At 34.8% G+C, this 24,323-nt stretch overlaps 1 long non-coding RNA gene across 1 annotated transcript; it reads right to left on the bottom strand.

The window, feature by feature from the left end:
- Positions 1 to 1,724: 1,724 nt before the first annotated feature.
- Positions 1,725 to 16,978, bottom strand: LOC107313376. Its single transcript, XR_004307246.1, has 5 exons — positions 16,861 to 16,978; positions 13,280 to 13,509; positions 12,918 to 13,127; positions 5,137 to 5,301; positions 1,725 to 1,835 (listed from the first exon to the last, which is right to left on the bottom strand). It is a non-coding gene; the product is annotated as an uncharacterized LOC107313376 (long non-coding RNA).
- Positions 16,979 to 24,323: the final 7,345 nt, after the last annotated feature.

Below are 24,323 nucleotides of genomic sequence, written 5' to 3'. Positions count from 1 at the left end.
AATGTAAATGTTTAAGGAGAGAGGAAAAATAAATAAACAAATACACCTTAATTGCCTTTGTAGTAAAAACCACAAATGCTTTAACTCAGGGTTTCAAGTCATCCTCCGGGCCAGCTGTAAAAAAACTGGTACCGTTTTACTAAAATAAGTGAAAAAAATTCTTGGCATTTCAAAAAATAGGCAAATAACCAGCAGGAACCGTGAAATTCACAACTGATTTGATACAATGAAAACTTTATCATCTTCACTTCAAGAATATTTCTTGAATATTGAAGCTTGAATATTTCACGAAGCTTCAGCATTAAACAACCCAAAGTAGCAGAGTAGTATGTCATGGAGAAAGGAGAATTAACTTACATCTGACAACTGTAAAAAGTAATGGTTACCAAGGAAAAATAACATTAGGTATTCTTTAAATGAGGAGCAGTTGGCACCTTTGGAATTGCCACGTGGAGTTTTTAAAAAGAAAAACCTCTAATAGCAATAGAACTTGTTAACAACACTTCACAAACATAAATACAAATAAATAAATAACTATAAAGCATCTGTTTGGATACCTTCCCCTTGGAGTGGCAGAACACACATGAGACTGCTAAACAGGAGGAAAAAGAAAAACAAACAGAAAACAAATCTGTTGAATACATTCAGATTTTAGTTTGTTTTTAAATAACGCTTTGATGAAACTTCCATGCTTCTTCTGCTTTGGGGAACAGCATAAACCAGACACATACTGGTTTCTGTTCTTGTAGATATTATGCAGTACACAGAAAAATGATATTTTAATCCAAAAAGCAAGCCATCTAGCAGCATCTTATTATCCTGCCATTGTATTATTCAAGATTTAATAATTTACTGCTTATAAGTTACATCTAAAGACACTGATGGAAAATATCAAATATATTGAATTCATCTATGACTCATTATAAATAAGTTCTCTCATCACAGGAGTATCTATTATTAACTCTGGAAATACAATTATTGCATATTAATATTCATGAAATAGCTAAAAATACTAAAAGTGACAACTGAAGCAACGTAGAGGTTCAGGCCATTTCTCCCTGATCACTGACACCATATTCAGTGATGCAAATCATTTGCAGTGACTTGTCATAACAGCTGTTTACCTTAAAAAACATAGGAATTTATCTGTAAACAAAACAGTAAACAAAAATTTTAATGTCTGTGTGACAGGACACAGAACACAAAACAAACCCCTATTCACAGAATCAACTATTTCCCATTCTTCCACTTGCTTGCCCAAACTGGTCACAAATAGATTGGCTCCTTGTGTTCTCAGTATACTTGGGCTTCCCCTGCTGCTAGCCCTGCAGCATCCTCTGTCTACATCCTCTGGGTGCTCCAGCTGCTCTCCAGTGCCAGTATCTACATCCCTTTGTAATCGTTTATTTCCCTTCCCAGTTAAGTTTTCTGTAGCTTGCTCTCCCTCTCATAGCCTCAGATTTCAGCTGTTTTTTGCTTATGTTTTCTATATTTGTTAACTTCACAATAACTTGAGGCCCACAGCTGCTCCTCATGAATATCCCCAGAATCCTTCCTTTCCCATTTCAGGCCATCACCCCTATTCATTTTTAGAAAGTGGAAAAAAAAAAAGAAAAAAAAAGCAGCCATGTTATTCATTGTTCCAGCAGTTCATTTGAGGGAATCATATAGAAAAAATTTTTACCTCAAAATCCCTGAATCAGCCTTTGAATTCTTCACAGAGGCACTGAAAACACATTTGTTAAAAACTTCCAGACTCAACTTACCCATATAGAAACTTTTCCTCAATATAACACTCTTCATAAGTGTTCATTCCACATAACAGTATCTCTTGCCTGTTGGATAAAAAGATGCCACCACAACTAATGAATTACTCACCAATTGCACTGGTGCTTTCCAAAATTCTTTGTATTTCCAGACTAATAATTTACTATTTTGATTCAGTGAAGTTCAGTGAATAGAAACTAAGCAAAACAACAACAACAAAAAAGCAGCATTTTACCATGTTGTAGACTAACTTGTATGTTGATATGAAGCATGCGAGTTTCTCTTCCAGTTTTCAACAATACGTAGAACCCAGAAATAAATATGAAAAGGAATTTTCTTGGAAACTATCAAAAACTAACTAAGACATTTTAATCCAGCAGTAGCTCATCTCTACTACAACGAACAATTACTACTAACTCCAGTACTCATCATATTCATCCTTGTTAACTACCTAATTATGAGTCAACAAAAATTTGAACACTCAGTTATGCATAGGAAATGTCAGAGCAGATTCATATTAGCATTACAGAAAGATTTGCAGCTGACTAACAGATGAGCATATACAGCAAATCTTAGGGGAAAATGCAAGACAGAACTTGTTTCAGAGAAACACAGTGTTATTTAAGAATGAATTTTCAGTTACAAACTTCAGGCAGTTACTCCAGATGATTTCTTATTTTCTGGGGGAGAAGAGGGTGGTGAAGGTAAGACTAAGTTGTACATAAAATACTAGCTACAATTAAAATTCATAAGTCCTGAAATATTAATTATAGCGGTTTCATGAATAAACAGAAAATCTCCTGAGTAGGCAAATCTAGATTTCTATAAGTTGTTTTCAAAATTAAGCAACACCAGCATTTGCACAAACATTTCTTAATGAATTATATGGGATGTAACTGAACCAGGAGTAGAAGGAGATTTGACTAGTCAGTAGGGAATAAAATGATAAGATTTCTTTTTTTATTTTTTCTTTTGAATATGAAGGAGACACATCTAGAACAAGTTGTTATGTCTGCAAGATTTTCCTTTGTATTTTCAATTCTAACTTCCAAAATATATCTTCATCTCTTATATAACAGAGGTAACAACTCACTGGTTAAATTACATCTTCGACTGCTTACTTACAGTCTAAATTTTATGCCTGCATATCACTTAGGGCTTTTGCCAAGCTAATGCAGCACATCTGATACAGACCAAAAAAGCATCTGAGACTGCTACTAGATCTTGTATGGTGTCATGAAACAAGCTGAACAATATTTTACCACTTTTCTTGTCACATGGAATTATCCTAAGGCACTGAGAAGGATAGAAGCACTGAAATACTCTTGGCTGTTTTAAAAGAGTCACTTAAACATACACACTTCTTAATTATTATTCATACAAACCACATTGATTTTTTGTCTATTCACCCTGACATACCCTCCCAAAATCATATTTGCCATCATATAGCAGACTTGATCACAAGGTGGAATTTTTACTTTAGTAACCCCATACTTTTCAGACAATTAACTCAGTGATCAATTATGTAAGCTCCATACAATTTCATCCCCCTATCTTAAGATCTGCCACCCAGACTAATACAATAGTCCATCAGTAAATGCGTATAAACTATTCTCTCATGATACAGCAGATGTTAACTACATGTTTTAGAGTTTTAGCTACTAAATAATTGTTCAGTTAAAACAATATAATAGTCCTAGTGGTTTTAGTAGTGCCTTGTGCTTTTACCAGTAAGAAATGTTCAAGATAATTGAATTTCATTGAATTTTTATGTGTATTACATCAATAAAATTGATGTTTCAGCTCCTAAGACAAGCTCACCATGCCTTGATTTCTTCTGCAAAAATTATACACACACAAGACAGGATTGAATTTGAAATCTAGCTGACTGTGGTCAGACCTTAGATGTAAAGTGATTCTCTTTCTCTTGAGAACATAATTTTTCTGTGCTAGATGTGGTTCTTCTGGCAATGGGCATAATTTGCAAACAGAACAAAACAAGTCTCATATTTTGCTATGACAATATTTACATTTGCAAATTTCAATTTGGTAATGTTAAAAACCCTGTTTGAATATCAAAGGAACTAATAATTGCACATTTTATTTTCTGAACAATAGATTACATTTGGCATATATTTGTCCTGTTATTGATAATTACAAAGAAACGTTTTAGGCAAAGTCTAGTTTTATGCAAATCTGCTATCAAAAAGAACTCTACTCAACTCTTTTTCAGGTTTATTTTTGTTTCACTGAAGAAATCTTTAAGAATAGAAAAGCAATCAGGCTCGGCCTACAAATGGACGTATCCACAAGGCTATGTGATCCTTTATGGTCAGTATTTCTGAGCTCAGTTTAAATTTTTTTTGATGCATCAGTGATCATTTCATTAGTAATCTGTTGGTATCAAAGTGATCCAGAAAAGATACCCACTGCTTAAACTGCACATCTTTGTGAACAGACAGACATGTCAGCACATCTTTCTACCAGAGGATAAGATTTCTTGCTCTTTTTCCAGAATAAAGATTTTATATTTGAAATTTCTGAAGGTAGACTAAAAAAATATTTTCAAATGTATAAAAGGATTCAAGGTTGTGTTACAAAATAACATTACATGACAATACTAGCTGTGCCAACAAAATTGAGCAGAATTTAATTTCCCATGAATTTCACAGGGGACAGGAAAGAAAGACATGGCTTTTATTATTCTGTTATCAATTCTAGTCTCAAAGCTCAAGCTACCTAACAATGAGGTAAGGCAAGATTTTCTGCTGTCCACTCGTGTTACATGCATGTTCCAGATTAGGCAAGAGACAACAAAATGTTGGGAAAAATTCTACTGTTCCTTCCCCTTCAAAGTAATAAATCAGACTACAAAGACAGACACTGAAATCCTTTCCCATAAACGATGCTCTTGATTTTCATTTAAGATACATACAGTCAGAACTTATAGAATAATAAAGTGGCTTATAAATGAAATATCCAAATATTATTAAAATATTAATATATTATTATATTATTATTAAAATAATCTTCTATTTGTAAGTTTACAGATCTCAAATTCACCAATCAACAAGATTAGGAAGAAAAAATTTCCTGCATCTCACAAAAGAAAAGGTGAGTGGAAATGTTAATCTGAAAAGGACTGACAGGCCAAAGCCTTTTAGACAAATCTTAAATAGTAGTTAAGGACACCACCCTTGAGAGCTCACCCACTGCTCATAAAACGCAGTCCCTAAGTAAATGAAAATCAGGTCAATGTTTGAAATACATATACATAAATGTTTCAGAATTAAATGCAGGGAGCTCAGCTAAACTGGACTCATGGCTTTGGTTCTTAGTAATCACTGTAAATGAAGGATAAACTTTTACCTTTGCATGACTATGTGCAGTCACTGGAGCACCCAGTCATTAATGCTGCTTCACCCCATGCATGCTGCCAGGGTACAGAGTCTTTGACATGCATTGTTTCAGGTTATTATTATTGCTGCCAAATGTGGTCATTCCATTCCTGAGATATTCCCTCAGGTGATGATTCTATATAAGCAAAAAAAAGATGATACTCTGCAGTAAAAACAGAACAGCTTAACTGAGCAATGACACGGCAAAAAGAAACGAATAATACAGACCCAAGGCAACATTCAATCTATCACAAGTCCCATCTTCAGTAGCATCATAAGTAAGCATCAGTAAGAAAGAAACTTTGAAAAAAGCTTCCAATGAGCTTCTGTCAGAAAAAAGATTTGGCTAGAGCAACAAATAATCTTATTTACACCTTCTCATTTATATACATCTGCTTAACAAATAAGCACACACAGACAAGAAACTTACATCAGATGATATTAAATCAGTTTTGCTCTGCATAATGAGAGTAATGTTTTCTTTGTAAGTTGTAAATTAATTTAGAAACAAGGTGTATGTGGGAAGTTAGACCTAACATTCATAAAACACCTGCACATACCACACACCAAACCAAAAATGAATCTTTTAAAGTCTCAAAAGTGTTCATACTAAAACGTACTCTATTTTATGTATCATGGTAAATACTTATTAATTCTAAATTCCATTGAGTTAATCTTCAGTATTTATATTGGAAAAAAAAAAAAAGTTTTAAGTCAGAATGGACCATGTAAAATGGAGAACAAATTCATCTTTTTTCTTCCATATGAATTCTGTTGGGTGTTTTTCATTAAATATTAGGATCTCTATACATTTTCAGCATGGTTATATTTGCATACAATGTACAGCATAACTAACTACAGTGATGTCAAATCATCTGACGTTTTTCCTACTACTAGCTTCTGAAATGGCCAAAAAAAAACCCCTCAGTATGAATTTATCTACAAATTTAATCATTTTCACATTGTATATTAAACTCTTCTGAATTCATTATACATGTAGTAGAACATACTATAGTTTTGAATTATTCTGTTCTTGACCCAAGGTGACAAATTTTGGCATTATTCTATAACACTTGAGAAACTATATTTTCTGAAATTTCAGCTTTTCATGGAAGACTCTGATAACTAATAAAGTTGCTCATAAGGTCAAGTCCCTAGTGAAGGAAAAATGCTTTAATTAAACTGAAGATGGATATATGATCCATACTTAAACCCTCATATATCCTTATTTTAAAATGTATTTTCTAAAACACTGCTAGCATTTCTGTAGTCCGATGTATTTTTTTTATAGCTTGTAACACTGGAAAATGACATCAGAGCTCTGCAATCAAGTTGCATCAATATTTTTCAGCAAAACAGTAGAATACCTACTGGCAGCTGAAAATATTTTTCATTAGAATGATATAAGCATTGCATTGTATAAAATGCCAAACCTGTTTTACTTGAGCAAGTTCAATTAAAAACAAAATCAACAAAAAACACAAACACACTCTCACTGGAATAGCTATTACATCTCTAGTATACCAAACAGCAGATGCTGAGATCTGGCTCTGCTTTCCCATAGGAAAGGCACACTTTCAGAGTTTTAAATGCAACTAAACCCATGAGCCTTTTCAATTAATGCAACATAGTCATTCTTCAACTTACATATAAAGTCTATGACTCCCTCCAAATCAAATCCATCTCTGAATTACATCAGGTCTTATTCAAAGCCAGTAATGTGCTGCAGGTGCCTGTCCACAGGTGCAACCTGAATGTTTTACTTTGTTGAAATGGGAGTATGTTTTTGATTGGAAATATGAGATCTTCATAAGTTTTCACTTGTACTTTCCCTTCATCACCCGAAATCTGGGCTGCCCTCACAAATTCATATGGTTCCAGTCAATAGTAAGCATCAGTTTAAGTTACTTTTCTTGTTTAATTTTTTATTAAAATTTGAGATGTTTTAAGGAGACAAAATTGCCTGGTAATTCCATTTTTAGCTTGGAGACTTCTTCCCTAATACTGAGGGCTGTATGCTCATATTGTTCTTCCTGCTTAATATTAAGACCACTCATATATCATCTGCCTTAATAAGCAGAACTTTTGAAATGATTGTCTGATCACTGGGCACTCAGAAGACTCAAACACGACGGTAGATGTGTGAACATAAATGTGCCTGAAATTCAGGTTAGTATAGATTTTCAATTATTAATCAGGAAGTTTTAAAATTTTGGAGAACTAATAAAACCAACTGATTAATCAGCTATTAAGATATGATTAAGCCATGACTCACCACAATACACGGCTGATAGTGGCTAGTGGTTAAAGCTGAAAGGAATCGTATTCTCCACCTCATATTTGCACACTCCACTGTAACTTTTAGGACAGAAAGAAAATCTGACCAAATAAAATTATGCCTACACCAACATTTACATAAAAATATATTACACAGCACCTGATGTGCAGTAAGAGCCCAAATATCAGCTACATGTTTTAATTTTTCCTCACATATAAAACACTCCCCAAATTCTACAAGCTTATTTTCCTGGAAGATGCTCTTATCCTTAAAAAGCAAAATATTGGCAGAATGCTGCTGCTCAGTACAGAACTTTGCAGTGATTTAGTAGATGATGTAAGTGGTTAGAAGTCAGCTTTGTATCATTTCATGAAGATGCACAGTCTCCATTTATTATATTGGATTATATACCAAAGAAGAACTGCAACAGGTTCTTCTGATGAAATCGGTAGCAGCCCTGAGAAACCATTCTGGATTTTGATAGTTTGTGAGGAATATCTTTCAGTAGTTAGCTAGACAACACTTGAAATGGAATTTGCTTCTCTTTTTGTATATCCACAACATCTAGCTGGAAAAAGACCTGGTGGCAAACAATTCCATTTTTAATCTGCCTCAGAGCAAGCAATAAAACTGCTTATTCTCCTCCAGTAAGAGCTTTGACCTAGCCTTGTAGCAAATCAGGTCAAAGGCAATGCAGAGAGAATATGACATTGTCAGACTGACATACAAGCTGCATTTAATAACCCATATTACAATGAAGTTCACTGTGTTGTTGCTAGTCACTTCAGATTATTTTGATGAATCTAAATAAAAGCAAATACAAACACATTTTTGTCTTTCTGTTTTACTACATTGGATAACTTAATGATTCAATAAACAGTTCCAGAAACAGTTTTCAAGGAAGAAATGTATTTATATAACCAGAAAGGTCAGGTCAGTAGTTGGTAAGAAATCATTTCTCTCACTATCACTTCTTTTTGTTGAGTATGGTAGTCAGATGAGCACTGCTTCAAGCAATGAAAGCATGGAGGACTTCAGGTGCTTGCACAAATCCCATTGCAAAACCAACTTTCCTTCCAGGAGTAAGTATCTCTGAACTTCCTTATTAGTTTGTTTAGAAATATGTTCTATTTAATTCTAGTAGTTCTAACAACCAGATACAAAACAGGTATGATTCATTCTTTGACTCATCACTGTTCCCTTGTGCACTATGCAACAGCAACATAAAAAAAAATAAGATCTTCCACCAACTTCTCTGACTGAAAAACAGTTACTGTTTGCTTCCACATGTTTTTGTGCTTAGGTTATCTTTTGGTCATTTCACCAATACTGCCATAATTTCATATACATCCTATTTATCTTCACACTCTACTGAGAACAAAAACATCCTCCACCCCTTTGGGGCCAGAAGAAAAATCAGCATCTTACAAAGCTCATCAATCACAAACGAAACTTCTATTTCAGATGAATACGCTTAAGAAACAACAAAAAAATGACTCTTGTTTTGTGTTTTATTTAAGGAAAGAATAATATACATATATATTTTTGGCTGAAAGATAATTACAGGTATCTTAGCAACAATCACTTAATGGTAGGGCTGAATTTCCTACAAACTTAGTGGTATAAACAAACATCTCATTTTGCTGTTATTTGAAGTACTTGCTCCCAAACAAAATATAACAACCAAGATTAGAGAGCTGAGAATTCTTCATCTCACAGCAGGAACAGAGTGGTGCCATTGTTTCAGCCTGCTGCTTTTTGCTATTTATTTCCTCTTCTAGGTACAGTATCAAAAGAACTAACCACAACCGTTAGTCCAGCCACTTCTAACTCTGCACATTGCTCTTTTTCCTCTTCCTTTAAGAGTTAGGTTTTAAATTAGTAGGCCAATATTCAAAACAGATCTAGGAAGACAGCTCCATAAAGGGAAATTTCCCCAGCCACCCACCCCTATGGAATTCTGATTCAATGCAGCTAGTGCATACATAGTTCTCTCCTGTCACTCCTCCCAAGCTGAAAGGAAACTTGAAAAGGAATATCCTTTATTAAATTTCTCTTCATACCTGTTTAAATAAAGATAAAAATCACTGTTTGCCTGTGCTGTTCACACATGGAACCATATGAACAAGAGTTCTAGTCATTACAGCTCAAGTCCACACAAGCCATGAACTGCATACAAGTTGGCAATATAATCTGTGAAGCAGCCTATGAATAAGGAACTATTGCGAATGAATAGCCTCGCTTCAGAAAAGGGCAAATTTAGGTAAAAATCATTTGCAAAGCCTTGTAAAGAGTTTCACATGCAAATAATATCTACAGGATTAGAAACAAGCCAAAAATCGCCATATTTGCAAATACGTATTCTGACAAGTTCTGTTTATCAAGACAAATGCTACTGAAAAAGTATCTTTCTATTCACTATCTCATAGGATAAAGCCTGATGGCCAGTTTGCCCAGGTTGCATTTATTACTTCACGAAATAAAAGATATTTAAATGTTAGGTTTTTTCCTTTAATTAATCTAGCTTCCTAGTTATAAAGGAGCAGCTCAAGCTTCTACAAAGAAAAAGATTTTGCTACAAAATCTTTCAGCCAAAGTAGAAACAAACAAACAAAATCACACACAAGTAAAATACTCATGTATCTTTCAGTACAACATTCTTACATTAATCTCATTACTACCCTTTTGAATAAAACACTGTTCATTTGTTAGAATGTCATCTCCTGGGGAAAAAACAAACAAACAAAACCAGAAAAGCTTTAAGGAAACATAAAAACAAAAAGATGACAGAAGTGTGATCACAGGAAGCATTTCTACTGGCTGTAAAAGAAGCTCCAAAATGATCTGTCTGGTCATGAAATGAATTGTCTTTGAAATTCATTAAGTCGGACACTATCAGCCCAATCCTGCAATTCTGACTCAGGCAAAACTGTCATTGACGTCAGTGAAAGCTTTGCATTCATGAAAAAGCGAGAAGAGAATTCAGGACTGGAACCTAGTTGTGTTTCATTTCATTACCATCTTACTTCACAAGCAGAAAAACAAACAAACAAAAAAGAAACATTAAAATCAGAATGATATTCTTTTCTTGAAAAAAACTGCATATCCACAGAGCGAACAGGATATGAACTGCAGCAAAATTTCATTGTGGCTTTTATTTTGACTTTCCATTAGATGTCAGAATGGAGCAAAAATCAACATATATTTACTTTATAAGTGTTGGCTTCTCTTGAGCTGATATACAAAAACAGATCTGCTACTAGAAGTGCTGTAGGGGAGACAGAAGGTTTTAAGGAAAATACCAACACACTGAAGAGACTAAGAAAAATGGGCAAGAACAATGCATAAAATAAAACAGTGAAGGAGTAATGAAATATTCAAGAATTTCTTAATATTCTTACTAACATAGAAGACCACAATCTATTCACACTTATTCACACAATCATCTCAATTTTCCTTAATAAACCTGTTCCTTAATAAGAGACTATGAGAAAATGTTCACATTGAAGTTCAGAAGTAGATCAGGTATGAGTCTGAAAATTCACATTTTCATCTCGTCTTTGGGTTGAATTTTTCACAGGTCAAGAACTACTGTAATAACTTCTGACCATCTAGGTCTGAAGACGCTCACATTTGGCCAAGTTCTTGGTTACAGTTTAACTTTAATGGTAGACCTACAGTTATGGAAGGACAAGTGTAGCAATCCCAACCATCAACACAAACAAGAGTAGTACATCCTCCTCTCTTTGCCCCTCCTTCCCAGCTGCCTCCCACTTCTGCTGTACTCTCACCCTCCAAATATCCTCACTACATGTGCACCACTCACCCTCCAAATATCCTCACTACATGTGCACCACTGAAACCAAAAGTGACCAACCTGTTGGAAATTGAAGTACCAATACTTTCTTCCAATATCACATTTCTTAACTTAGACTTCATTTACTGTCCTTATTTTGAGTATCATAAAGCTATCAGTATTCTGCTCAGCTTCTGTAAAACACTGAAAATTGAATATTTCTTTTTGGCCTCTCTTATAAACTCACTATCCACTAACACTGCATTCAAGCAAACAAACCTTGTATGATCTGGAAAGCATTCACAAGGATACCCTAAAACATGCATTGGTTTTATTAATATTTGTAGGGGAAAGAAAGGAAAATAACAAGGACTATCCAAAAGAGAAAAAGCTGCTGATGAATGTTTCTATGTATACCTAATATTTTTTAACTGTAAAAATTGAATTGAACTTTAGGTGTTCATGCTGTTATGACAAATTCTTGCTCTTAGAAAACCTGTTAGATTTGACACAAAGATGATATCAAATATACATATATATATATATATATATTTTAAATGAAGACTGTAAAAGTCTTTTCATTCATCCCAAATCCATTTATTCAGAGGTTGCCAGGTAGAGAACTCACTCAAGTGATCTTAAGCTGTAACGCCATATAAATGTATTTATGTCTGTGTGACCAACATGCGACTGCTAATTCTTTAGGCAGTAGTCTGCCAGATAATGTTACAAAACAGTCCAGTACTTCACTGTAGTAAAAAAAAAAATTACAAGCAGACCCTCTTCCAGTAATCTTTAACACAATTAAGTGAGTTTCATTATGTTCCACAGCACTGGGAATTACTTGGTTCCTGCTGAAGACTGTAGTTCAACTCTCCCATTCTGAGCATAAGAAAGCAAAAAAATTCAGATGTCCAGCTGAGAATTTAGTTTATTTTTTAACAGCTTTACAATTAGAAACTGTTATAACACCTGCAATAAGTAATCTGCCAGTTTTGTTGGTTTAACAGGTCTGATCCCACTTCTTGTGTGAAGTGGTGGCTTCATCCACATATATTGCTAGAAAGGTTCTTTTTCTACTTAGCCTAGATGTTGCTCAGCCACCATCCTTGACCAGGCATCATGCTGAAGAAATCACACCAGATAACAACCCATCGATTTAAAGCAATTTCATATCTTCCTAACTCTAGCACATTAGCAGTTTTCCCTGTACTACTACAAAATTGGCAGTTGGGCAGCATAGTATCTGTAATCTCAAGTGCAACACCATATGTCAGAACTCTGTTAGAATTAGCAATAGCAACAAATAAATGCTTGCAATCTCTAACATGCATAAGTTCCTGAGTGCACAGAGTTAAAATGCATAAATTTTTGCATGCTTTGAATAAGTCTCTCCAAGACTTGGTTGAAAGTTTGTACTGAAAGAAAAAAAACCTACAACATCCTGAAAAACAATCAAATTATATATAAAAAAAATTTGGCTAAGACATTTGACTTTTTGCTTGCATTTTCACTCAGCTGAGAGGCTAATGCAATTATACTGAGAATTATCACCAGTGACATCCTCAGCACATGACAAAAGAAGGCAATGACAGCACCTTCAAATGGGATACAGGCACTATGAAGCAACAAATGAAGTATTTGTTACTATTAACTAACAAAGGAAAAACTGGCTTACCCCTTCCAACAACCAGTGACAGCTTAATAAGAGAACTGGGATCTCTGTTCAGAGATGGCGTTCCTTCTGCTTCCAACCCTTAAACAAGAGTAAGGAGGGGTGGATCCAGGCTCCAGGATCAGGCACTAGATCTTTTGTTTTCAGTCTTCCTAGATACCATTGTCAATTTAGGCAGAGGTAAAACTCAGCCCCTTTGGATTATATACTTTACTGCAACCATGAAAAATACAGGAAATGAATTACAAACAGAATACACATATATGGCAAAATAATATAATGGCAGTGCCTTTAAATAGAACACAAACCCTATGAAACAGTAGCAGGTTTATAAAAAAAGAAGAAAAAAAAGAAAATTAGCTCACCCCTTCCAATAACCAGTGATAACTTGAGAGAAGTGTAATCTCAGTCCAAAGAAAGGCTAATCCCTCAGCTGCTAACCCTTGAATGAGGATGAGGAGGTGTGGATCAGTGGATCCTCAATCCAGCCCTTCTGGTCACTCAGGTACATTGCTTGCATCTGAGCTCCCTCAGTTAGCCATGCCTTCTCACCTGGTGCTCAACCATTTGTGCAGGATGTGACCTGGAAGTTCCACTGCAATAAGCCATTAAAAATTACAGCATTATTTCCTCTTTATGTAGAGATATTTTTTGAAGATAATAGAATTTTTGGTAATCATGTCTTATCTGATTAAATATAAATAAGGAACTAATTAACAAGATCAGTTTTCTGAGCATAAATTTCTATCACTGCTTAAACTTGCATTAGATTTCTTATATATAGCATCCAGTAGATAATAAAGCTAAGAATGAGCCTGTAATTATTCAATTACAGTTTCTTTTCCTAAATACTAGAATATGTACATATGTATATATACATTTCATCAGTCCGCTGCCTTTATTTTATCAGAAATAAAACATATGCTCATCAATATAAAACCTGAAAAGCATAGTCAGTACTTGGCTTCCTTTCCTCACTGGAAAAAGAAGGGACACATTTTGTGTTAACTTGGTGCTCAAAGTAGTTTCATGCAAGAACACAGTTTAAATAAATTTCCACAAGGAGTTTCAAAAATATCTGGAAAACCATCTGGCACTATTTGTGAGCTAGAGAAGACAAGTGTAGCTTTAAGCTTAGTGTTAAATATCAGCATTTAATAATTTTTATATCAAGTCCTTGACAGTCTTACACTTGTAAAATAAGATGATTTTAGAGATCTTGCTCACATCTTCTATAGCATATTCTGCTTTTAACTAGAATTCAAGACAGTTGAGAGACCAAACAGTTTGGATGATGAGACTAGAGCAACCATTATCAGTTTTAAGAAAATATTCTTACCTCCCTGTCATGGTTTTGTAATTTTGTAATTTTGCTATCAGTATTCCACATCATAACATCATCTCAAGTATGGATACTTCTATTGAATGTGCAGTCCACAGAAGAAACTACATATCCCAGAGGACTTAGCAGAGGATGGTTCCCTGAAACCATGACACCTGACCAGGAATCGAACCCAGGCCTCCAGGGTGAGAGCACCGAATCCTAACCACTAGACCACCTGGGATATGTTTTGGCACTTCAAAGAAAGGAAAAAAAAAAACATCATGCTAAACTGAAACCTTCCACTACTAGCTAAATACATATCTCATTACAAAAGCTTTTAATATTCTATTTATTATAGAAATGAAAGAAAATGCAGAAAAAGCATGACAGAAGAGAATGAATTCAAGAGACTCTTCATATATATTTGTACAACAAATGAATACTGCTTCAGTATTTACACACTTAATATTAAAAAAAAATAGCTGTCAGCTTTTTACTGATTGAGGGACTTTAAAATTTATAAGGCAGTCTCAGTCACCACTCACTTGGCTCTTAATGAACCCTAATAGAATTTATACAGGTAAAGCCTGAAGCAAGATTTTTGAAGGTACTGAATTATCAATCCTAAGTAGTGAATTATAATATGAATACTTTAATATCTGAAGACTTGGTTATGAATCCTATGGGATCTCTCACTGCTAAATAATTTTGCTTTTCTTTAGTTCATAAGTGGCCTTGAAAGGTGACTTGAGGTGTTACCCAGATTCACTCCAACAATCACAGAATGGTTGCAGTTGGCAGGGACCTCTGGAGGCTACCTGGTCCAAGTCCTGCTCCAGGAGGAAAATCTAGAGCAGGCTGCCCATGCCCATGTTCTTTTGAAGATCTCTCAACCTGACCAGGGAACTGAAGTTTCTCTATTTTTTAAAAAAATATATATTAATTTATTATTTAAAAAAAAATATATATTAAAATTGGCAAGGAGGTCTAGTGAACATTGGTCTGCCAGAATGGTCCTGTCTTAGAGATAATCAACTAGGTAAACTGTATCAGCTTTTCTGTAAACAAATGAAGATGACACAATTGACAATTTGTGGTGTGTTTCACTGCCTGGAAAATGAGTAATCTCATGCAAGGTATTTCAGCCACTACTGGTCATAAATTAGAACTGATCTTGACAAGTTGCCATAAAATAAAGGTGTGAAAATATTCTTCTAAGAAAAAGACAAACTCCTCTTGCCTTACCTACATATCAATAAGCACAGATCCTTCAGAAGTCACTAACAATAAGCATCAATATCTGAAAATGTTTAGTACGAGCCATAGTACAACAAAACTATTGCAAAGGTTATTCTATGGTATTCATACCATGCTGAAACTCCTCCCATTTGCCTCTTTTCAACATATATCAATGGCTCTTTTATGTGTTCTTTTCAATTATATAATACTAAAAATACAATTAATTTTAAGAAATTGAAATGGCATTCACACAGCTTGATTCATTTACTTCTGGCAGGCACAAAGGCATCTTACTGAGTGCACTCTCACTCATCAGTGCTTCTTGGGAATAACTTACTTTCAAAGAAATGTTTCAAATACATTACTTTTGCCTTTCTTACTGCTAGAAAAACTCAATTCACTGTCATAAATCTAAAGAAATTTGTTTACTGCTCAGCACTAACAGTTTTTGCCAGGCTCCAAATGTCTCAAGGTTTCCAAGGGGAGTTTATTTCCCTTCCCTGGACTTCGCCAGATGTCTGCACTGTACTTAACTTCAGATGTCATTTGTATATGCATCATTTCCACAAAGGACTTTGTGGCTAGCCATTGCCTATAGCCATTAAGTAGCCTTGTTATCACCTCTAATAACTCAAAATTTTATTCCTGTTTCACCTAAAGGCCTTCACTTATTCTAAGCAATGTCCTGTGGGTGTATAGAAATGCAAAATAATTATGAAACATTTTTCTGCAGGAACAAGCCAAAATGTTCTACCTTTAAGAAAGAGACCTGTGAATGCTGATTATATTGAACTGAAATTCTCATTGAAGTATAATGCTTGATCTCACCTCTCATCAATTTTAAAAACAATAATTAAATACTACATAACAGTGAAGTCACAAGTGACAGGGTAAGTCTAAATGCATTTCTGAAGTTTTTGTCTTTTCTCCGCACCAGAAACAAAACTACAGAAAATTTTTTGCATGGTGTTTCAACATTGAAAGAAAAATAATCACAACAGTTCAAGTCTGCATTGTTGATGGATTTGTATGATATTCAGAGCATAGGAAATGCTTACATCTGATTTCAAAGCAATGTCTGAGATATACACATTTCAATAACACTGGAGTTACATTACTGTAATCACTGATGATTCTTGTATGATACAGAATTAGACTGTAAAATAAATAAATAATTCACTATGCCTAAGGAAACATAAGGTTGAGCTGTTCTTAAAAAGTTAGCAGAAGTAGTTTGAGATATATAGAATGGATATATTACCACTTCTGGACAGTTATACAATTACAGTTACACAATTATACAGTCAATAAATAAACAGGGGTTAAACAGATGTTTCATATGAAAGATAGAGTGATAATCATTGATAAATGGAAAATGCTCACCAGTGTTGAAGGTTTACCACAAACTCCACAAAAGAGTGATCTCCAGAGAAAGAAATCCTGCCTTAGTGGTAGCCAGCCCTTAAATGAGATCTGGGAGAGGTGGAGTCAAGCTCCAACCCTTCTGGTAGCACAGCTGAATTACCTTCACCTGTGCTCCCATTGCTGACTCATTGCTTGCCTCAGGTGGTTAATCAGAGGTTCAGGCTGTGATCAACACACTTCTTTATGAACACAGCACTTCTGATTTTCTTTAGTTGTTCAAGCAATGCTCCTGAAAATTCATCCATTACTACTGCTGCCCAGTTCTGTTCAGATTAATACAGCAGATTCATAATATAACAGATTCATACCTCTGCTCAGCTGAGGTAGCAATCATCTTTTCCTTAAATGAATTTTATTAATTTATCTTCCAACAAGGTTACTTATTAGCTTTTGTAAAAATGTATAGTGCTTCTAAAGGATTTCAATACAAGAAAAGTATTTTAGATCTTTCTTTAGCAGAAGGGTCTTGACATTCACAAAAAAATTAGTAGCATTTCCAGCCTGTCAAGTTTAGTTTAAAACTCATATATTACAAATATCTCACAAATGTTATTTCTTCTTAACATCCATTACTGGGGTTGTCAGTAAATTGGACGGATCTGACTTATATCCAGCCATTCAACTATACCAGACAAGAGACAGGAATTATTCTACTCCCGCATTAGATCTTGAAATGAATTTTAAAAAGTAGTTCTACTATAGGATAGATTCTGAAAATCTCTCTATGTATCTTATATACATTAGAGAGTATTGCTATATCCAAAGGATTTGCAGACATTTTCCTTCAAGGAATAAAATCCGGATCCTTTCCTGATTTTAGTATTTCAGCCATTTTCTTTAAAGAGGCAGGAATCAGTACCATAGAGATTGAGGCAAGAAAAGAACTGCTGACAGAATTGGTTTCAATCTGTATTCATGAAGACTGTCTTCCAACTCTACTGAGGCTCAGGAAATGCACAGCAGCTTAATTTACTTTTTGCCATTACAACCTCCCTGTTCCCTTGGTAATAGACCTCATATTCTTAGTTATACTAATTGGTGAACTGACATGCTACATTTGTAGTGCAGAGTTACTGACATTGCTATTACAATTTTTCGTTCAACTTTGCTTATTCCAAAGAACAGTTCACAGTCTGCTTGAGCTCTGCACAGTCATATCGCCACACTGATAATATAAATCACTCTTAACATCAGTTTTGCATATAGACCAATTAACGAGAGATATGAACTTGATCCATCTGTTCCAAGATCGTATGCCCAGGAGAACTACATGTATATTTCACAGAATCACAGAATTGTAGGGCTTGGAAGGGACCTCTGGAGACCATCTAGTCCAACTTCTCACTAAAGCAGGTTCCCTAGAATAGTTTACAAAGAATCCAGGTGGGTTTTGAATATCTCTAGAGGAGAATACACAACATATATGGGCAGCCTGTTCCAGTGCTTTGTCACTCTCACAGTAAAGATGGTTTTCCTCCTCATGTTCATATAGAACTTCCTATGTTCCAGTTTGTGCCAGCTGCCATTTGTCCTGCCATTGGACATCAAGGAAAAGATCTTGGCCTCACCCACTTGATACCTGTCTATTAGATATTTATAAGCACTGGTAAGATCCCCCCAGTCTTCTCTTCTCCAGGCTGAATAGTACCAGGTCTCTCAGCCTTTCCTCACAAGTTATATGCTCCAGGCTTCTCATCATCTTTGTGGCTTCCATCTGGACTCTCACTAGAAGTTCCCAGTCCTTCTTGAACTGAGGAGCTCAGAATTGGTCACAGTACTCCATATGTGGCCTCACCATGACAGTGTAGAGGGAGATGATCACTTCCTTCGACCTGCTTGTGATACTTTATATAATTAACCCCACTGGCTTTCTTGGCCACAATGACGTAGCTGACCCATAGCCAGCTTGTTGTCCACCAGGACATCCAGGTCTTTCTCCACAGAGCTCCTCTCCAGCAGATCATCAAACTTGCTGAGGGCGCATCTGGATTGGTAGAAAATTGCCTGAAAATATGTTATGGATATGACTGATCATTAACTCAGAATTAAGCATTTGTTTTCCAACCAATTTTCCAACTAATTTCAATTTCCAACCACATTTCAGACAGTACTTAATGCCACACAGTATTTAAGCATGCATATAAGTGTATTTAAGAAGATACATCTAAAATGCAAGTACACATTTCTGGTTCAGGACATGTAATATTTAATAATACAGAAAAAAAACTTAGTCTAGTGACATAGCACGAGATATCTGTCTCATCTCTACTTTGCTTACACTTTGACTACCATCTAGAGCAGCACAACCACAACAGCAACAGCAGAGTGTCTGGGGGTCACACTGACTTCTTTTGAAGTTTCTGGGTAAGCAAAGTTCTGATTTTCTATAAATGGATCATCCAGGAGCTAAACAACTGCTATACTGGAAATACTGACAAGTGAGGAGGGGCATTTTTAAATTTCTTCTCCAACTGTACATTATTCTTTTATCTATTTACTTTAACAGCAAGGAATAGTCTGGAAATGAGATGTATAGATTTGAGGCAAAAGCCCTCAGTTACAGTACATTTGGAGGGAAACAAGCATCTCTATCACTTTCTTTACCAGCATATACAAGCTATAAACATCAGTTAGCACTCACCTTCTAAAAAAATAAAAAAAAAAACTTGCTAGTTAATTACTTAATTGGTTAATGACTTTAATTATAACCCATGACTTCTACCTGAATGAATACATATGAAATTTTGTAGGATGGAACAAGATGCATTGAATAAGAGGTATTTCATAGTTATGATAGAAAATCATTACTGAAAAAACCCAAATACCTCCAATTTGGCACTTAATAAATTGTCTTTGAAAAATAAAAATTTAAATTCATCTTCAGAAACACATGCGTCTTTATTGCAAGATACAACAGCAATGTGCTAAATGGACAGGTACAAAACTTTATCTCCGTCTTCAGGTGTTCATCTGACCTAGACAAAGATTTCTTATTGCATATTTGGACACAGCATTTCAAAGCTATTAGAATTACTGATCAGATCATGAGGATAATCATGAAAAACAGTAGCTGTCTTCATAGAGTTTTACATAATAAACAGACTGTTCCTTTTCACTAGATAAAGAGTTCGGTAAATGCATATAAATGATCACTTAGGCACTAAACTGAACTTCAAAACTACATTTTTGCAAAAGATTGTTTTAAAGTGCATGCTTAACAAATTTAAAGCATTACTTATTTGCAATCTATACTTAATATTTTAAAAGCTATGCACTACATGCATTTCTGTTTTAAATACGTATGTTGAAGAACACCACCACCACTTCCACGTACCAGACCACTGAGAAATGAGCCTCAGAAAATCACACTTTGTAAGAGATGTGAAACAAAGCAGATCTCACTTTTTCCCATTTTGTAAAATCAAGTACACCTTGTGCAAAATGGTGAACCATGTTCAGGGAAGGATCCAACAGGGAAGGGACTGGAGAGAAAGTTGACTCAGATCCAGCCAGCAGCAGTGGGAAACAATTCTGGAGATTGGCAGACCTACCAAATACCTCACACTGGGATTGAAGCCTTAGTTCTTAACTTAAAATGGGTTACTAGGCTCACGCACAAGGTTGCTTTGAATCAAGGAGATTTGGGTATGTCAGTAAGAAAGGCAACAACACTCTGAGTTGGCTTACAAATTTAATAGTAAAATATAGAAATAAGGGCAAAGATGATAGCAATCTTATATCCCTTCTGATGCTGAGTATGGACGAAGCCTTGAGATGAGGCTACATCAGAGGCATTGAAACCCACTGGAGTAGGTACCATCCTGTAAAATGTCTACAGAGACATGCCACTTGTGGCAGTTATTGAGGCCTGATATTTTACTCCTTTCCTACTCAGAATTCTAAATAATTTGAAATACGACAAATAAAATAAGATTAATTAATGAATCTTAAAGTAGTTGGAATGCTAAGTGTAGAGAAAGTTATTAAGTAGCTGAACTGCCTTCACTTTAATTTGGAAAAGGCCCTGAAATAAACTGTAGCCTTTCTGTTGTGATTTTTTGTTTTTGTTTTGTTTTGGTTTTGTTTTTGTTTTTTACATGCCTACTCCATTATCCTCTGCTGACAATCTTGTTAAACTGTAACAGCATCAATATATGCTCTCACATTTGAATTCTTTTTAGTAGACCAAAACATCAACTAATGTAAAAGTGTCTACCAGTTCTATGTTAAGCATGTTCTTCCTGATAAGAGTACAGGTAGATCAGGAGCAGGCAAAGGAGTTTGGCTGTCTTGCTTTAGAAAAGCTTGCATTCTGCTTGCATTCAGAAACCTAAAAGTCATTGAACCTTGTAGATTTCATGAGCTCTGAAGAACAAGAAAGAAGGACCAAGACAAGCATGGCACCTACAATAAAATCTAACAGTATGATCCAAAGCCTAGGAACAGGTATATTTCTGTTTGTGTTCTTTTATTCGATTCAAAGTGTATCTGTATTTGTCCAGAAAATATTTCTTTTTTTTCTTTCTTAGGGAAAAATATTAGTACCATGGTATAAAGCCCTGAACTGACCTTATTCAGAAAACTCATATTATATTCTCATCATTTAGTTCCGAGAAAGATAAATTCAAACTGGAAAATAAAAATAAAAATAAAAGGTGAGAAAAGCTACTCAGAAGACTGAGAGTGCTCAGTTCACTTCATAAATGCATTTCCTGAGGTAAACACAAAGTAAAAGACAAATTTTGTTAGGAAAAAACAAATACAAATCAATCAACCAGAAAACTGTATGTGCATTTAAACTTAGCAAGAGTAAATCAGGGTTGGGAACTAAAAAAAAAGTTTCTTATTGTCAAAGTTATAAGATAGTACATCTCTAAGAGGAGATACTAGCCTTCTCAGAGAAATGACAGAAGAAAGGTTAGATAATTTCACTGCAGAACTTACAGTCATCAAACTGTGGATCACTTTCCACACTGTGATTGCCTGAAATAGCTGTGGACTAAGCCTAATGTCCCTGAAGTTAACTTTCAGACCTGTGTTCAGCTTTACAGTACTCACAGGACCTCATTAAGTAAAGGAATTAGCATTGTGCAAACAGATATATATCCCATTCCCTTCCCACTACCTTCCCACATGACTAATTAGGCCAAGGCAAAGAGCATGTTATGGTTGCCAATTTATTTAACGTTGGCTCAAGTATCTACAATGGAACGTAGAATCATAAGTAGAGTCGAAAATTCCTTTCATTTTATTGCTCCTTGGACCACTTTGTCTGCAAACTTCACAGGGCATTCCTCCTCTCTGTCCCAGACAGCGTTTTTTTCCATTCATAGTCAAGATTACTGAAACCTCTCTGAAAATAATTGATTGGAAACTAGGATAAAAATAAGATGAAATAACTATAGACATGGCTCGTCATTCACATTTCAATGCTGTGTTATTTTTCCAGCTTTTAATGCATTGATCAGGAATTAATTGATTTAGGAAGTAATTGTAAAATTAATAAATAATAATAATATGTGGTAATTAATTCCACTTGTGAATTATACTATACTAAAACCACTGCTACAAGAAAAGTTGTTAATTGTAAAACATGCAGATTGCAATGGAAAATTTTGAATCCTTTCCTAATACGGTTACAATCCTTTTATCTTAAAGACCTGATGCGAGAGATTAGAATGATTTATGAGAAGTTGCTTGCAATTACATATATAATTTTGAAATAGCATGTGCAATTTACTTTGATGTTTCAAATCCTTTTCCCTGACAACCACAGATTCACATTAAGAACAACTGTTGTCTTTCCATAAAACATAGATTTTGCTGTCCTATATTGATTTTGTTCTTTCTGAGCTGCACCTTTTCCTCTGAATGTTGTTGAGATTCACCTTCATCTCTGAGTCATTCCATCATCCAGCTGGAACTTGTCCCACCACATGGAAATATTAAACATTTTTTCTAAAATAAAAAATTAAATCTCTTACTGGTTTTATGACAACAAGTAACACTGGAAATACAAATATTTGTACAATAATAGAGGTTACAAATTTTAAAATCCATTTGAGAGTTTAGAGTCATGGAATCATAGAATGGCTTGGGTTGGAAGGGACCTCGAACATCAAGTTCTAGCCCTCTTGCCATGGCAGGGATGCATATTATTGCATATGTTGTTGTATATTGTTGTACATCTATATATTGTACAGCAGATGAGGCTTCCCAGGGTTCCATTCATCCTGCTATGATCACAATGAGTAATTACCCAGAAAAAAAAGGAGCATTCACTACCTAGTAGGCACTGTCTCCCCTGAGGCTTGAACCACCAAAATACTAATAAGGCTGCTGACTCCACCAGAACAGCTTACTTGCTTTGAGCTAAAAATGGTATTTAAGGGATTGAAGACTTGATTGATGAATGGAGCTAATAACAAAGTATGAAAATAATTTGAAAATCTTTCCAATTTTGACAGGATGCTGTGTATAATGATTCACAGATATTTCTGCCTCTTTCAGATCACTTTATTTGTTCTATTCTTTCTGGAATACAAAAAGAAAATGCTCATTTTGCATTGACTGTTATCTAACAACAAATTCTGTGTTTATAAGCACACAAAGAAAAAATCATATTCTGTTCTAACACACTATGGTGAACATTTCACCTATTCCTCAGTATTATTTTTCAGTGGTGACTATGGAGTACAAATGTGTATTCTATACATAACCTTGCATAGTCGGATGCATATACAATGCATACAGATGCACGTTTGTTATGACACTGTTCTATGTGACTATGGTGACTAATATTTAATAATAATGCTGTATTTAGATATCAGACAATTTCAGAGTAGTATTTTTACATATATACATGCTAATTACAAGAATGTGGGCTTTTTGCTTGCAGTTTCCTATCTGTTTTCCATGGGCTGATTTTCCACATTCTGCTATATATACATTTGATGTTTACATATTGTATATTATTATCCTAAAATATACCACTCATTAACAGTGGATAAGTGCTAGCAGTGAAAGTTAAATATGAACCATTTATTAACACTGTAATTTCTGTTACTACTGTCATCCCATTAGAGACTGGATTCTCATATCATTTAGTGCAGATCTAAAGAACATGTTAGAGAAACATCAGCTGTCAGTGGATCTGGGCAACTCCATCTGCATTTGAGAATTAATGCTTAAGATGGAAGGTGTTTGAGAAGAAAAATTATCTGAACTTCTCTTTGATTATTTAAATTAATTAATATAATGATTTAGTTAACTAAGTAACAATTTCTTTTCTCGTCTGAAAAGATAAATGCAACAGTTAAGTAAAACAGACTAAAAATTTTGCTAATTTTAGTTAGCCCAAGACTGGAAATTGAGCTAAGACATCTTGAAGAATGTTATGTTTCAGCCCTGTGGTGAGCACC

Source organism: Coturnix japonica, chromosome 4 (assembly GCF_001577835.2).
Source record: "Coturnix japonica isolate 7356 chromosome 4, Coturnix japonica 2.1, whole genome shotgun sequence".
NCBI classification, from domain to species: domain Eukaryota; kingdom Metazoa; phylum Chordata; class Aves; order Galliformes; family Phasianidae; genus Coturnix; species Coturnix japonica.
Note: the sequence above shows the minus strand (reverse complement) of the source record. Positions and strands in the feature narration are given on the sequence as shown.